The sequence below is a fragment of the Miscanthus floridulus genome, chromosome 19, assembly GCF_019320115.1.
Source record: "Miscanthus floridulus cultivar M001 chromosome 19, ASM1932011v1, whole genome shotgun sequence".
Classification (NCBI taxonomy): Eukaryota; Viridiplantae; Streptophyta; class Magnoliopsida; order Poales; family Poaceae; genus Miscanthus; species Miscanthus floridulus.
Genome location: NC_089598.1, coordinates 104,913,466 through 104,927,824, shown reverse-complemented (window position 1 = coordinate 104,927,824; position 14,359 = coordinate 104,913,466).

The following is a 14,359-nucleotide window of genomic DNA, read 5'->3' as shown; positions in this document are numbered from 1 at the left end:
CTTAAAACAGGCGGAAAACGAAACTGCAGGCCACCTTTACTCCCGGGTGGGAAGCCAACCCGGGAGTAAAGGTGGGCTACAGTTTCGTGGCCCGCCAAAAAAACCCTTTACTCCCAGTGCGTGTTACCAACCGAACACGCACTGTCGATGAAATATGGTCGGCAGTCTACCTAGGGGTATGCCCAAGGTAGTAGATTATCGGCAGACAGATGCGCAAGCCCCAAACAAGACGGTGACGCAAGACAGACACGAGGTTTTATCCAGGTTCGGCCGCCAAGAAGGCGTAATACCTACGTCCTGCGTCTGATTTGTATTGCTGTATGTCAATGAGAGATATTTTTTAGAGGGGTCCCCTGCCCGCCTTATATAGTCCGGGGGGTAGGGTTACAGATCTGGAAACTAATCCTAGTCAGTTACAATTGCCATATGTGGCCGGATAAGGATTCCTATTCTAACCGACCAGGATCCTGCTTGGTCGCCAAATCCGTCTTGATTCCTTGTACGGGACTCCGACCAGGTTAACTGGGCCGCATGTCATCTTTCGGGTGGACTAAACCTATCGATCCGGGCCAGCCCAAGCTTAGCCGTAAGGGTATAGGGGTTAATACCCCCACAGCTAGTCCCCGAGCGCCATGTATTCTGATGCGACACGCCATTTCAACCTTCTCCGAACAGTGAGGCTTGAGTTCTTGACATCTCCGACCACCGTTGTCGCCGGAGAAGTAGGTTGTCCGAAGAATGTATGGTGCTCTTAAGAAGAAAGAAAAAGATTTCCGTCCCGGGAAGTGTGCCCACTTGTATTTCTGAAAAGAAATGTAAGTGCGTCTTGAAGCGTAGCGTCCCTAAACATCAGAAGCGTAGGGGTCGAAAAACAAACACATTCACCGCAAGGTGAAGTGTGCCCACTTAGTCCCCGAGCCTGGTAGTAGGTGACGTAGGCACGTGGTGCCGGGGTCTAAAAAGAATCCATAGTTTAGTGAAAAACCGAATTGCCGTACAGGCAAAACATGATGCACCGGCAGGTGCATCGTACCGACGTAGTCCCCGAGCTTGCTGGAAGGCAAAGTATGAGCCTTGTAGCATGGTCTAAAGAAAAGTCTCTTAACTGTATGTGAGTACAAATCACATGTAGCCAAGGAGAACCATTATTCAAGCAGTGGTCGAGGTAGTCCCCGAGCATACTAATAATCCTCATAATCATTCAAAACATAGGGGCCGATTTAAACAAACACATTCACCGCAAGGTGAAGTGTGCCCACTTAGTCCCCGAGCCTGGTAGTAGGTGACGCAGGCACGTGGTGCCAGGGTCTAAAAAAGAAATTCCACTGAAGTTAAGAATCCAATTGCCATACAGGCAAAACAAGATACACCGGCAGGTGCATCGTACCGACGTAGTACCCGATCTTGCTGGAAGGCAAAGTATGAGCCTTGTAGCGAGGTCTAAAGAAAAGTCTCTTAACTGTATGTGAGTACAGATCACATGTAGCCAAGGAGAACCATTATTCAAGCAGTGGTCGGGGCAGTCCCCGGGTATACTAATAATCCTCATAATCATTCAAAACATAGGGGTCGATTTAAACAAACACATTCACCGCAAGGTGAAGTGTGCCCACTTAGTCCCCGAGCCTGGTAGTAGGTGATGCAGGCATGTGGTGCCAGGGTCTAAAAAAGAAATTCCACTGAAGTTAAGAATCCAATTGCCATACAGGCAAAACAAGATACACCGGCAGGTGCATCGTACCGACGTAGTACCCGAGCTTGCTGGAAGGCAAAGTATGAGCCTTGTAGCGAGGTCTAAAGAAAAGTCTCTTAACTGTATGTGAGTACAGATCACATGTAGCCAAGGAGAACCATTATTCAAGCAGTGGTCGGGGCAGTCCCCGGGTGCGGCCATGGTCAGAGCGGACCCCGAGCACAAAAGTGGTCTGGGCAGTATCCAAGCACAGTAGTGGTCTGGGCAGTCCCCGAGCACATTAGTGGTCTGGGCAGTCCCCGAGCACATTAGTGGTCTGGGCAGTATCCAAACACAGTAATGGTCAAGGCAAATCCACGATCACTTGCGCTGCTTGTACTATTATTTGGTGTACTTATTTTTCTCTATTCTCTGCCAAGGCCAGTCTGACACGTCTGGTCAAAAAAGTAAATAGGTATAGTACGTCATTCTATCTTTTCTTTTTTTTTTGCAAACAGTCGGTTGACACCTGTATTGAGGTGTGTCAGTGTGGGCCCCCTTACACCATCAACGAAGAGGCGCGTACACTGTTGACGAAGGAGCGCGTTTATTGGCGCAGATTTCGAGGTTGTGTGAACAACCGTCTGCGGCGCATGCGCACGACTCCCAATATTCTTGGGCGAACGAAACGACGGTGCTCTTTGTTTTATATAATGTAGATCTGGTAAGTTACTCATACCGTTCCCCATTGTCATCCGCTGCCGCAACCTTCTTCTTCCTCCTACTGAACCCTATTCCCCCAAAAATCATCACCAATCCCCTCAGTCTCCCGCATCCACCCACTTAGTAAGGACGAACTAATGGCGAAGAGAGACGCCCAGAAGAAAGGCGGGGTCATGGCGAAGGAATGGTGGAAGTCGCGGAGCAATGAGCAGACCATCGAGGACCTCGTCGCCATGGGAGTGCTCCACAATAAGGCACTTGCAGGATGGCGTGCACCGGAAGGAGAAAGCTTCCCCGATCCACAACCAGGTGAGATTGTGGTCTTTGAAGATTTGTTCAAACGGGGTTTTGGGATTCCAGTGCACCCTTTCCTTCAGGGTCTCTGCTTGTACTACGAGATTGGGATTTGCAATCTGCATCCCAACTCGATTCTTCTTGTCTCCACCTTCATCCATCTCTGCGAGGCTTATGGTGGCTTCCAGCCCCATTTCGACCTCTTTCGCCACCTATTCTGTCTTCAGAAGAAAGGGAGCGGTGGCTCGAAGATCGCCGGAGGCGTCTACCTGAACCTACGTGACGGCATGAAGGCTCAATACCTGCACTACCCCTGGAACACCTCATTGGACGAGTGGTACAAGAAGTGGTTCTACATCCGTGAAGAGCCAAACACCATCACTCTGTGCAATGTGGGACTGATTCTAGAGAAGAAGAGCAGCTGGTCGGAGAGGCCTGAGAACTTGGAGCAGATCACCGAACTGCTCGGGACGATCCTGTGGGGAAGGCTTGATGGCCCGAGCGTTGTCGGCAACTTCATCAGCCGAAGAATTCAGCCCTGCTAGAAAAGGATTCACCCTGGCTTCGAGTACCAAGGAGGCGCTGATCCGACGAGGACCAGGAAGGAGCCGCTCGACAAGATGGAAATCAAGGCCAGGATTGGAGAGCTGTTCAACCTGGCCGATCCCAATTATGTTGCACTGAGCGCCATCGAACACGCCTTCAAGCTGGCTCGACCTCCCCCAAAGGTAAATGACGCCTCCTTTTAACTGTAGAGTCATGTTGTATCAAGAAAATAACTATCTTTTCCTTCATTTTGTGTCTCAGTGTAATGGCCGTGACCGGGCAGGAGTGTTCGTGTCGCCTCCCCCCGGTGTAGAATGGCCGCAAGCTACCGAGCCAGCCGCCCAGACCAGCGCTAGGACCGACAACATTCACTGGGTGGTACTCGAGACCGTAGAGGATGCCTCGACCAGAGTCGCTGGCAAGCGTCCGGCTGCCAGCAAACGTCGTCAAGCCATCTTCCCCCTGTCGGACGACGAAGCAGAGGATGCGGACATCTTCCGGCTCGTCCCCCGAAAGAGGAGAAGGCAGGTGGGACAGACGGAGCAGGGTGGCTCCTCTAGGCCAGCAGTGGTCACAGCACCTACCACTGCAGCACAGAGGATGGACGAAGGGAACATGCCGCATCATACTCCGACGCCCGTATCGGAGGAAGAACAAGTCCCGGTGGAAACTATCGAGCAAGCGGAGCAGGGGCGGTCGAGGAGGCGTTCCTTCGCCACATCCTTCCACAAGTCAAAACTGTAAGTATCTATATTTTTGATGCAAGCTTTGCATTTTGCATTGGATGCTATTATCTTCTGAATTTGTGTCTGAATGCATTAGATCGGCGTCCACCGAAAACCTCGACCAGCTAGCTGGGTGCGGAACGTCCTCACCAACAACGGCTGGACAAACTGCTCAGCAACCAGCCGTGGAGGAGCCCATGGCAGGGACTCCACCTGGGCCTCAGCAGGCGGACGACCAGGCGCCAGTCCCCGAGCAGCTGGTCGAGAAGACAACCGAGCAGAATACAAGTGCTCCAAGCACGAACCCTAATGAGGCGGATAACACAGCGCCAAGGGAGCTAGATCCACCCGAGGGGCAGCAGCCAGAAGTTGCCCAGAACATGGCTGCTGACGCGACGGCTCGTGGGAAAGCCATGGTGGTCGTGGAGTCTGCGAACTCCAGACCAGTGCCGCCTCCCGAACAGGAGGCTGAAGAGGATGAAGTGGAAGAAATCCTAGGCCGTCCCCAAGATAGGCGACAACATGTATATGTGTCGCGCTATCGGAACGACGAATGGGTCATGCACGAGGAAATCCCAGAGGTCGAAGAGACCTTAAGAGTCGAACGGGCGGCCAAGCGCCTGGTGACAGAAGTCTAGGTATATTTGGCTTTAGTCCTTGACCCTGTTGTGTAGTCGAACTGTCTGACATAGCTTGTCTGTATGCAGGACTTGATGAAAACTGCAAGATACCGAAAAAGGTGCTTCGACCAGATAGAAGGAATCACGACGACCAATAAGGAGCTGACGGCTGAAGTGGAACGCCTACGGCGCCAACTTGAAGCCGCCGACCAGGAGAGGACAGACCAAGAAGCACAGAACCAAAACCTGGTTGGCTAGCTCATAAACAAAGAGCGGGAGAAAACAGGTAAGTTTTCACCGTAACATAGCAAGTGTAGGACTTTGTGTTATTTTGTTCTTAGCAGTAATAGCTGTAATGCAGGTTTAGAAGCTGAAGTGACCCGCCTCCAGGGGGAGAACAGCCGTGCGCTTGCAGAATGTGGTCGCCTGAAGGAGGACAACGAGAAACTGGCACGCCGCCAGTCGGAACTCCAAGACCATACTAACAGAATGAAGGACGACCTGAAAAGTAAGCACTCCAGACCACCATTCTCATTCGATTGCCCACATTGCCTTGTCGTGTCATCACGTTTGATGTCTTGTACTGTTTGCAGTTTTGAAAGTCAATGCCAAGAGGCACCTGGAGGCCGTGATCAAGGAGCGTGACGACTGGAAAGCACAATGCCTTAAGGCCACCGAGGAACGGGACACGTGGAACAAGCGGTGCCAAGAAATGGCAACTGGCATTGTGCCCGTCCTCGACCTTATCGATCCGGCGCTCATAGAGGAAGAGCTAAGGACGCCTCAGCTCGGACTGGTCGAGAGATGCAAGCAAGCATGGGGATGGTTCCAAGACTTCGTGAAGGAGGCGGGTGAGTACACGGGTGCCCATGTGCTAAGCATGGTGCGTGCTCACTACCCCCTGATCGATCTCAAATGCTTGGAAGCTGGGTACCCGAAGGAGATAGACCCAGACAAGGCCGAAGAGCTTCGGACGGCCCAGCTGGACTTGTCGTCAAAGATAATTGGCGATATTAACCTGTGCGGAGGTGGGACAGCACCTGTGCAGGGTATGCCATCGACAAGCCAGCTGGAAATGCCATCAGCTGCAAGCCAACCAACGAAGCCTGCGGTCTCAACCAGCCAGGCACCGGCGGGGCCATCCCCTTCAGCTTGACTAGCTCAAAAGTCCCCGAGACTCGAGTAGGGTATCAGAGGCGGCGAGCAGTAAATGCCATGTGCCCCGACCAGCCAATGTAATAGGCTTAGAGCTGTAGAAGGAGGACATAGTTGTGTTATTGTAAACTTGAGCCTTTTCAGGCAAGCTTGTAATAACGTAACTGTATATCATTATAAGCTTGTTTGTTTTATACAAAATGCACTTTAAGCTTGAAATTTTTTGTTGGTGTAACTAAGTGGGAACGTGTTAACGTTCTGTTTAGTTGTACCGTTTTGCTCGACACGTCATCCTGAAAAGTTTGTGTGGCCCTAGTCTGGCATGTGGTCGGAGTATGAGGTACTATGACCTGTGCACATGTGGACGCAGACAAGTCAGACTAGGGGGGACCTGCCGATCACCCGCAACGTAGAGAGCGGATCCCGTGCACGTGTTGGGAGGAACCGGAGACAGGGCCTGCTCCGAAAACCGTAGAAGGAGTGGTGGTCGGCTTGTACTGGCTTAAGTTAGAATAACCATAAAATTCGGAGTGACACATTAGAGTGGTCGAAAAAATCATAGTTGCTTTAGTAAAGTAAATCGAAAATACAAGTAGAGTACATATCTCAGTAGTTAAGCATAGAAGCGTCTAAGCTTGTCGATGTGCCATGAGTTCGGTACGTCCGTGTCGTCTAGATGAGCTAACCTGTAAGATGTTGGACGTGTGACTTCCTTGATCATGAAGGGTCCCTCCCATGGGGTTGCGAGTTTGTGGACACCAGCCTGGTTCGTCTTCCACTTCAGGACTAAGTCCTCGACCATGAAGAAACGCTCTTTAATGTTCTTGTTGTAGTACCTGCGCAAAACAGCAAGGTATTTGGCCATGCGTACGCAAGAATTAAGCCTTTTCTCTTCTGCGCTGTTGACTTCTAGCTCCCGTACTTTGTTGACCTTGCCTTCGTCGAAGTTCTCTACCCGTGCTGATCTGAAAGCTATATCTGGTGGGAGGACTGCCTCAGCGCCGTAAACCATAAAGTATGGTGAGACGTCGGTGTTATGACTGGGCTGAGTTCGGAGGCCCCAGACAACGGCTGGTAACTCCTTGAGCCATCTTCCAGGAGCTTTATCGTTTTCTCTGTACATCCTCTTCTTCAATGCGTCCAAGATCATGCCATTTGCCCGCTCGACTTGTCCATTAGCTCTAGGATGCGCCACCGAGACATATTTTACAACTATGCTCCTTTCATCGTAGAAGTCCCAAAAAGCGTTCCTGGTGAACTGAGTACCCAGATCAGTAATGATGCTGTTGGGCACGCCGAAATGGTGGATGACTTGGTCGAGGAATGTGACAGCTTTCTCTGAGGATGCCTGTACCAGAGGCATGTATTCTATCCACTTAGAAAACTTATCAATTAGCACGAAGACGCATGTAAATTTCCCAGGAGCTGGTTTGAAAGGCCCGATCATGTCCAGTCCCCAGCATGCGAAGGGCCAAGAGGCTGGAATCGTCTGGATCTCATGTGCTGGTACATGGATTCTCTTGGAGAAGAACTGACAACCCTCACAGCGGCGGACTAGTTTCTCTGCGTCGGCCACTGCTGACGGCCAATAGAAACCTGCTCGGAAAGCCTTACCGACCAGTGTTCTTGAGGCCGTGTGGTTGCCGCAGGAGCCAGAGTGGATTTGGTCTAGGAGATGCTCGCCTTCCTCCTGGGTTATACACTTCATCAAGATTTCCTCCTTAGCGTTTTTGCGCCATAACTTGCCATCGATGAGCAGATACTGCTTACTACGACGCATCAGGCGCTCATTTTCTGTTCGATCGACATAACCGCTACCATCTGTCAAGTACTTGATGAAAGGTGTTCTCCAGTCCGGCTCATGAGTGGTCAGAAGCGGCTCGGTTGTGCTCGGCGCCGGAACCGTAGCCACTAATTGCTGGTCTGAAACTTTGTCGGTTGTTGAATCTTTGTCTTCAATGGAAGGCGTGAGCAGGTCTTGGACGAATACGCCATGTGGGATTTTGGCTCGGGATGATCCTAACTTTGACAACGCATCCGCTTCCTGGTTCTTGTCCCGGACCACGTGTATGTACTCGATGCCATAGAACCTGCCTTCCAGCTTTCTTATCAACTTGCAATATGCGTCCATCTTTTCACTGGTCGTGTCCCAGTCCTTGTTGAGTTGGTTGATGACCAGAGCCAAATCTCCGTAGACATAGAGACGTTTAACTCCAAGCTCAACCGCAATGCGTAGACCATGCAGGCATGCTTCATACTCGGCGGCATTATTAGATGCTGGGAAATAAATCCTGAGGACGTACCGGAGCTGCTCCTTGGATGGTGATACGAAAAGAACTCCTGCTCCCGCACCGTCAATGTTGAGAGAACCGTCGAAGTACATCGTCCAATATTCGTCGGATCCCAGAGAGGCAGGCGTGCTTAAGTCTGTCCACTCGACGATGAAATCGACAAGTGCCTAAGACTTGATTGTAGTACGGCTTGCAAATTCCAAGGAAAGGGAGCATAGCTCCATTGCCCATTTGACGATGCGCCCGTTCGCATCCTTATTGCGAATGATGTCCCCCAAAGGATACTCGGTTATGACCACCACACGATATCCGTCGAAGTAATGTCTCAACTTTCGGGATGTTATCAGTATGGCATAGAGCAGTTTCTGAATCTGTGGGTACCTGGTCTTGGATTCGTTGAGTACCTCACTAATGAAATAAATTGGCCGCTGTACCTTGTAGGCGTGGCCCGGCTCGTCGCGCTCGACCACCAGTGTAGTGGAAACCACCCGATCGGTTGCCGCAATGTAAAGTAGGAGAGTTTCGTCTTCTCTGGGAGCGGTAAGTACTGGAGGTGATGTGAGGTATTATTTCAGCTGCGTGAAGGCAGCGTCTGCTTCCTCCGACCACTCAAACTTCTCGGACGCTTTGAGCAGTTTGAAGAACGGTAGTCCTTTTTCTCCTAATCTTGATATGAAACGGCTTAGAGCAGCCATGCAGCCAGTGAGCTTTTGGACATCCTTCACTTTTTTTGGGGGCTTCATGTCTAAGACAGCTTTGACTTTCTCCGGGTTAGGGCGTATGCCATCGTAACTGACAACGTTGCCGAGCAATATGCCAGAAGGGACACCAAAGATACACTTCTTTGGGTTTAATTTCCATTGGAACGTATTAAGGGCTGCGAAGGTGCGTTCCAGATTGTCAACAAGGGTATGTGCTTCCTTGGTTTTGACAACTACATCGTCGACGTAAGCCTCGACGAGGCCGTCTTTTATCTCGTCATTGAGGCAGGCCTGTATAGCGCGTTGGTAGGTAGCACCGGCGTTTTTGAGCCCGAACGACATAGTCATGTAGCAGTAGGCGCCGAAAGGCGTGATGAAAGATGTCTTGATCTGGTCGTCCTTTTTGAGAGCGATCTGGTGATAATCAGAGTAGCAATCGAGAAAGGAAAGCAGCTCGCAACCGGCGGTTGAATCTACGACCTTGTCTATGCGAGGTAAACCAAAGGGGTCCTTAGGGCAGTGTTTGTTGAGATCAGTGTAATCAACGCACATTCTCCATTCATTATTCTTTTTGCGTACAAGAACCGGGTTGGCTAACCATTCCGGATGATACACTTCTTTGATAAATCCGGCTGCCAAAAGCCGTGTAACTTCTACCCTAATCACCTCCTTTTTGTCGTGAGCGAACCGTCGTAGCTTCTGCTTGATTGGTTTGGCTTTGCTGTTGACATTTAAGGAGTGCTCAATCAAGTCCTGAGGTACACCGGGCATGTCGGAAGGTTTCCATGCAAACACATCCACGTTGCCCCTCAAGAACCTGACGAGCGCGTCTTCCTATTTAGGATCCAGGTCAGCCCCGATGATGGCCGTTTTGCTGGGATCGCCCTCGACCAGCTGGATCGTCTTATGCTCCTTGGATCTGATGTTCTTGCGCGGAGCCTCGAGCTCTGGGATCTCCAGGTGGTCGGCCGGGGTCTTCTTAGCGTCGAGCATGGTCTCGGCCATGCGAATAGAGAGGTCGTGGGCCTCTGCTATTTTGAAGCTGTCGTCCTCGCAGGTATAAGCTGCGTATACGTTGCCCCTGAGGGTTAAAACTCCTTTCTCAGTAGGCATCTTGAGCACCAGATACCTGTAATGAGGTATGGCCATGAACTTGGTGAGCGACGGTCGACCAAGAATAGCATGGTAGGTGCCGTCGAAATCAGCGACCACGAAGTTGACGTAGTCGGTGCGGAAGTGGTCTGGAGTCCCAAACTGCATAGGTAGCGTGATCTGCCCGAGAGGTGTGGAGCTCTGTCCGGGGAGAACGCCCTAGAACTGTGCCTCGTACGGCTTCAGGTCCGCCTAGGCTATTTTCAGAGCGGGCAGGCTGTTCTTGAACAGTATATCAATGGAGCTGCCGCCATCGATTAGTACCCTGTCGAATTGAACCTTGTTGATACAAGGATCGAGGACCAGGGGAAAACACCCTGGCTCGGGTATGGCGGCCCATTGGTCCTTCCTGCTGAAGCAGATTTCATGGTGAGACCACGGAGGAAGCCGCGGATCAGTGAGAAGGTTGTTGGTCTTTGCCACGTTCAAGCAAGCGCGGGCGAGCAGCTTGCGTTCTCGTTTGGTCTCAATGGACACCTTGCCGCCGATGATGGTGTGCACGCGATCAGTCGGCTTGACATATTTATGACGAGGATCTGCATCATCGTCGTTGTTATCCTTGTTGCGCTGTTCCCCCGCGTCGTTAGGCTTGTCGGACGTATCCGGAGCCTGTTGACGCGTGTAGATAGTCTTGAGGACGCGGCAGTTCTCCATGGTGTGGTTCGACTTGGGATGGAGCTGGCAGGGTCCCTTCAATGCTTTGGCGTAGTCGTCCTCGTAGTTTCGACGTCTGCTGCCCTTTTTCACAGTATTGACCTCGCCGTCGTCTTCCCGAGCGCGCTTGCTCCTGTAATCGTCACGGCGGTTGCGCCGCTGATTACGTTGATCACGGTGGTCGCGGGAGTCGTTGCACTGGTTGCGGCGGTCAAAATTGTCGTTCCGACCACGATTGCCATGGTAATCGTCGTGGTGTGGGGGGTGGTCGGAGCGTGGAACCCTTGCTGCTTCTTCAACGATTATCTTTTTAGCGTCGTCAGCGTCCGCATATTTCTTAGCGGTGGCCAAAAGCGCTGTGACCGATTTGGGTCTCTTCCGGAGGAGCTTGTCTCTTAGGGCGTCGTGGAAGCGGAGGCCGGTGATGAAAGCCTCGATTGCTTTGTTGTCGGATATTGATGGGACCTTGATGCGCATCTCCGAGAAACGCCAAACATACTCGCGTAGTGGTTCATCCTTTCGATCTCAGATCCGTTGCAGATCATACTTGTTGCCGGGTTGTTCACAAGTAGCGATGAAGTTGTCGATGAAGGCCTGCCTGAGCTCCTGCCAAGAGTCAAAATAGTTCGCTGGCAAGCTAACCAGCCATTGGTGACCTGCATGACCAACAGCGACTGGGAAGTAGTTAGACATGACGTGCTCGTCAGCCATGGCTGAGCGGCACGCGGTTTCGTAGAGCATGACCCATAATTCAGGGTTTTCCTTGCCATCGTACTTCTGAAGCTTCTCAAGCTTGAAATTCTTGGGCCATATGACTTGGCGCAGGTGTGGAGTGAACTGCTTCAGACCCGGTGGACCGTGGGTGGTGTCATACTCCATACGGCGATAGCTTTCATGGGATACATGATCGTCGGCTCTCTGGTTGATGCGAGCACGCAGATCGTGTCCACCGAGGTAATGGCGAAGATCGTTATTGCCATCGCGGCGATCTCGATTGCCATCTGGATTAGCCCTGCGACCGTGGTTATCACGGCGATTGTCGCGGTTATCTTGGCGGTTGTCGCCTCGAACATCGTGGCGGTTATCCTCCCGGCGGCGGTTGTCGTCCCGACCACCATCATGACCACCATTTTCGCCTTGACGGTTGTTTGATGGGTCGTTATTGCGTGAGCCACGTTGGTTGAGTGGCTGTGAGCGACTTGAGTATTGGCGGCTGTGGCTTGATTCGACAGAAACGGATGGAGCCCGGGCCTGGTTCATCTCTACGGTCTGAGCCATAGCAGCCATCAGGTAAGCTTGTATGTCATCACGGATTACTTGAGTCTCGGGAGTGTTGGGCAGCCGCTGCATTGTCACCATGGCTATGGCTATGTTGGCGCTTGGGGTCTTGAAGACTTGTTTGTCCCCCACCCTGTCGAAAGCATTGTTGAGGTCACGCGGTTGGACCCTTATGTGTCGTGCCTCCTGGTCTGCTTCAGCTTCGGTTTGCCGGCGATTAAACCGGTCAATATTGCGTGCTTCGCGTGCAGTCTTTTCTTGTTCTGTTTCGCCAACTGCTGGTGGCTCGTCGTTGCTGACAACATGGATCAAATCCCCTCGTCTTGGCGGGAAAGACGGAAATTGGGGGAAACTCGGGGCGTGGTCTGGTAGATCCAGATCGTATTTGACGCCTTCATCTTCGTGACGCTGAAGCTCGGTGTGGACAGATGCGTTGGACGCGATGCCGGATGAGGAGCTGGAGTCACCCTCTCGGACTGTGTGGACGGATCCTTCCTGATAATCTTCAATCCGGACCATGTTGACGATGTTGCATGGCTTCGGCCGAGATCGGTGTACAGGACACAGATCCGAGCGGTGTCGCAGGTTGTACGCGTAGCTAGAGGCAGCGTTTTGCTGGCCATAGGGCTGGACCTGGTGGTTCTCCGTCGGGGCTTCGTACTCGCAGAGTCGGAGACCCGTCGCGATGTCTGGCCGGTGATGAGCGAAACGCCCCTCAGGAGTTGATACGACCACAAGATCTGTTCCAAGTCGTACAGGACGACTGGTCCGAGCTGGTCGGATAGATCTGTTGTGGAGAGCTGTTACCTGCTCGTTAGGTTGGATTTGAATCGTACTTACCAAAGCCAGGGTTTCAGCGAGTTGGATGCCGACCCGATCAACGGAGTCGAGCAGGTCGGTGTTGTCGATCTGCTTCCCTCTGTAGCGGGGAAGCAGATGACGGGTTGTTGGCGTGGCTGTAGGCGTGGTCGGAGCCAGATGTCCCATGGCTGGAGCCAGGTCCATCGTGGTCGGAGCCGTGTTCACCGTGGTCGGAGCCGTGTTCACCATGGTCGGAGCCATGTTCACCGTGGTCGGAGCCGTAGCCGATCAGGTGAAGTAGTCGTCGGTGCAGGCTGAATCCATGCCTCCCCCGCGGTCATGGCGATGGAGTCGTCGGAGCTGGTGGTCCAGGTGATCTGGCCGACGGTGAACGTGAGGCCGTTGGGCGTAGCCATGGAGCCGGAGATGATGACCATCTTGTTTGCTTGGAGAGCAGTACGCACACCCCCTACCTGGCGCGCCACTGTCGACGAAATATGGTCGGCAGTCTACCTAGGGGTATGCCCAAGGTAGTAGATTATCGGTAGACAGATGCGCAAGCCCCAAACAAGACGGTGACGCAAGACAAACACGAGGTTTTATCCAGGTTCGGCCGCTAAGAAGGTGTAATACCTACGTCCTGCGTCTGATTTGTATTGCTGTATGTCAATGAGAGATATTTTTTAGAGGGGTCCCCTGCCCGCCTTATATAGTCCGGGGGGCAGGGTTACAGATCTGGAAACTAATCCTAGTCAGTTATAATTGCCATATGTGGCCGGATAAGGATTCCTATTCTAACCGACCAGGATCCTGCTTGGTCACCAAATCCGTCTTGATTCCTTGTGCGGGACTCCGACCAGGTTAACTGGGCCGCACGTCATCTTTCGGGTGGACTGAACCCATTGATCCGGGCCAGCTCAAGCTTAGCCGTAAGGGTATAGGGGTTAATACCCCCACACGCACCGGGAGTTAAGGTACCTTTACTCCCGGTTGGTAACTCGCACCAGGAGTAAAGACCCTTTACTCCCGGCTGGTGGCTGGCACCGGAAGTAATTCTCTCTGGTATATAACCGCCAGCGCCTGGCGCAGATCGATCCGCTCGTCTTCTTCCTCATCGAACACCGCCGCCCTCTTCTTCCTCGCGCCGCCGTCCATTCGCCTTCCGTGACACCGCCGCCCTCTTCTTCCTCGTGCGGCCTCCACCACGCGCGCCTGTGCCCCTCCTCCACGCGTGCCCATGCCCCTCCTCCGCGCGCGCCCATGCCCCTCCTCCGCGCCCTCCTCCACACATGTTTGAGGCCCTCCACTGCCAAGCTCGAGGTGATCAGTTCGTCTCTCTGTACATTCTCAGACGGTGGCCGGAAAACTTCAAAAAATGTTATATTTTGCTGTGATACCGAATAGATCTAAAACGTAGAAATTTGTTCTCCTGAACTGAAAACATTTCTCTTTTGAAAGTAGAACATTGTTTCATGAATCTAGAACATTGCCTTTGCTCAATACAAGAATTTTTTCTATCTTCATAGATCAATGTTTGTTAACGAAATTTTATCCAAATATATTCATGTAGGGTCTTTTTTTTGAAGGATTTGTTGTAGGATATATAATGGTCAAATAGGAACTCAATTTGGATACCCAGTTTGTAAACTAAGCGTTTTTTAGTTTATAAAAAATATCACATGTGATGATGTAAGCAGTTTTGGTTGGACTTGCATGCATGGCTACAGACAATTTGGGCCACAAGAAA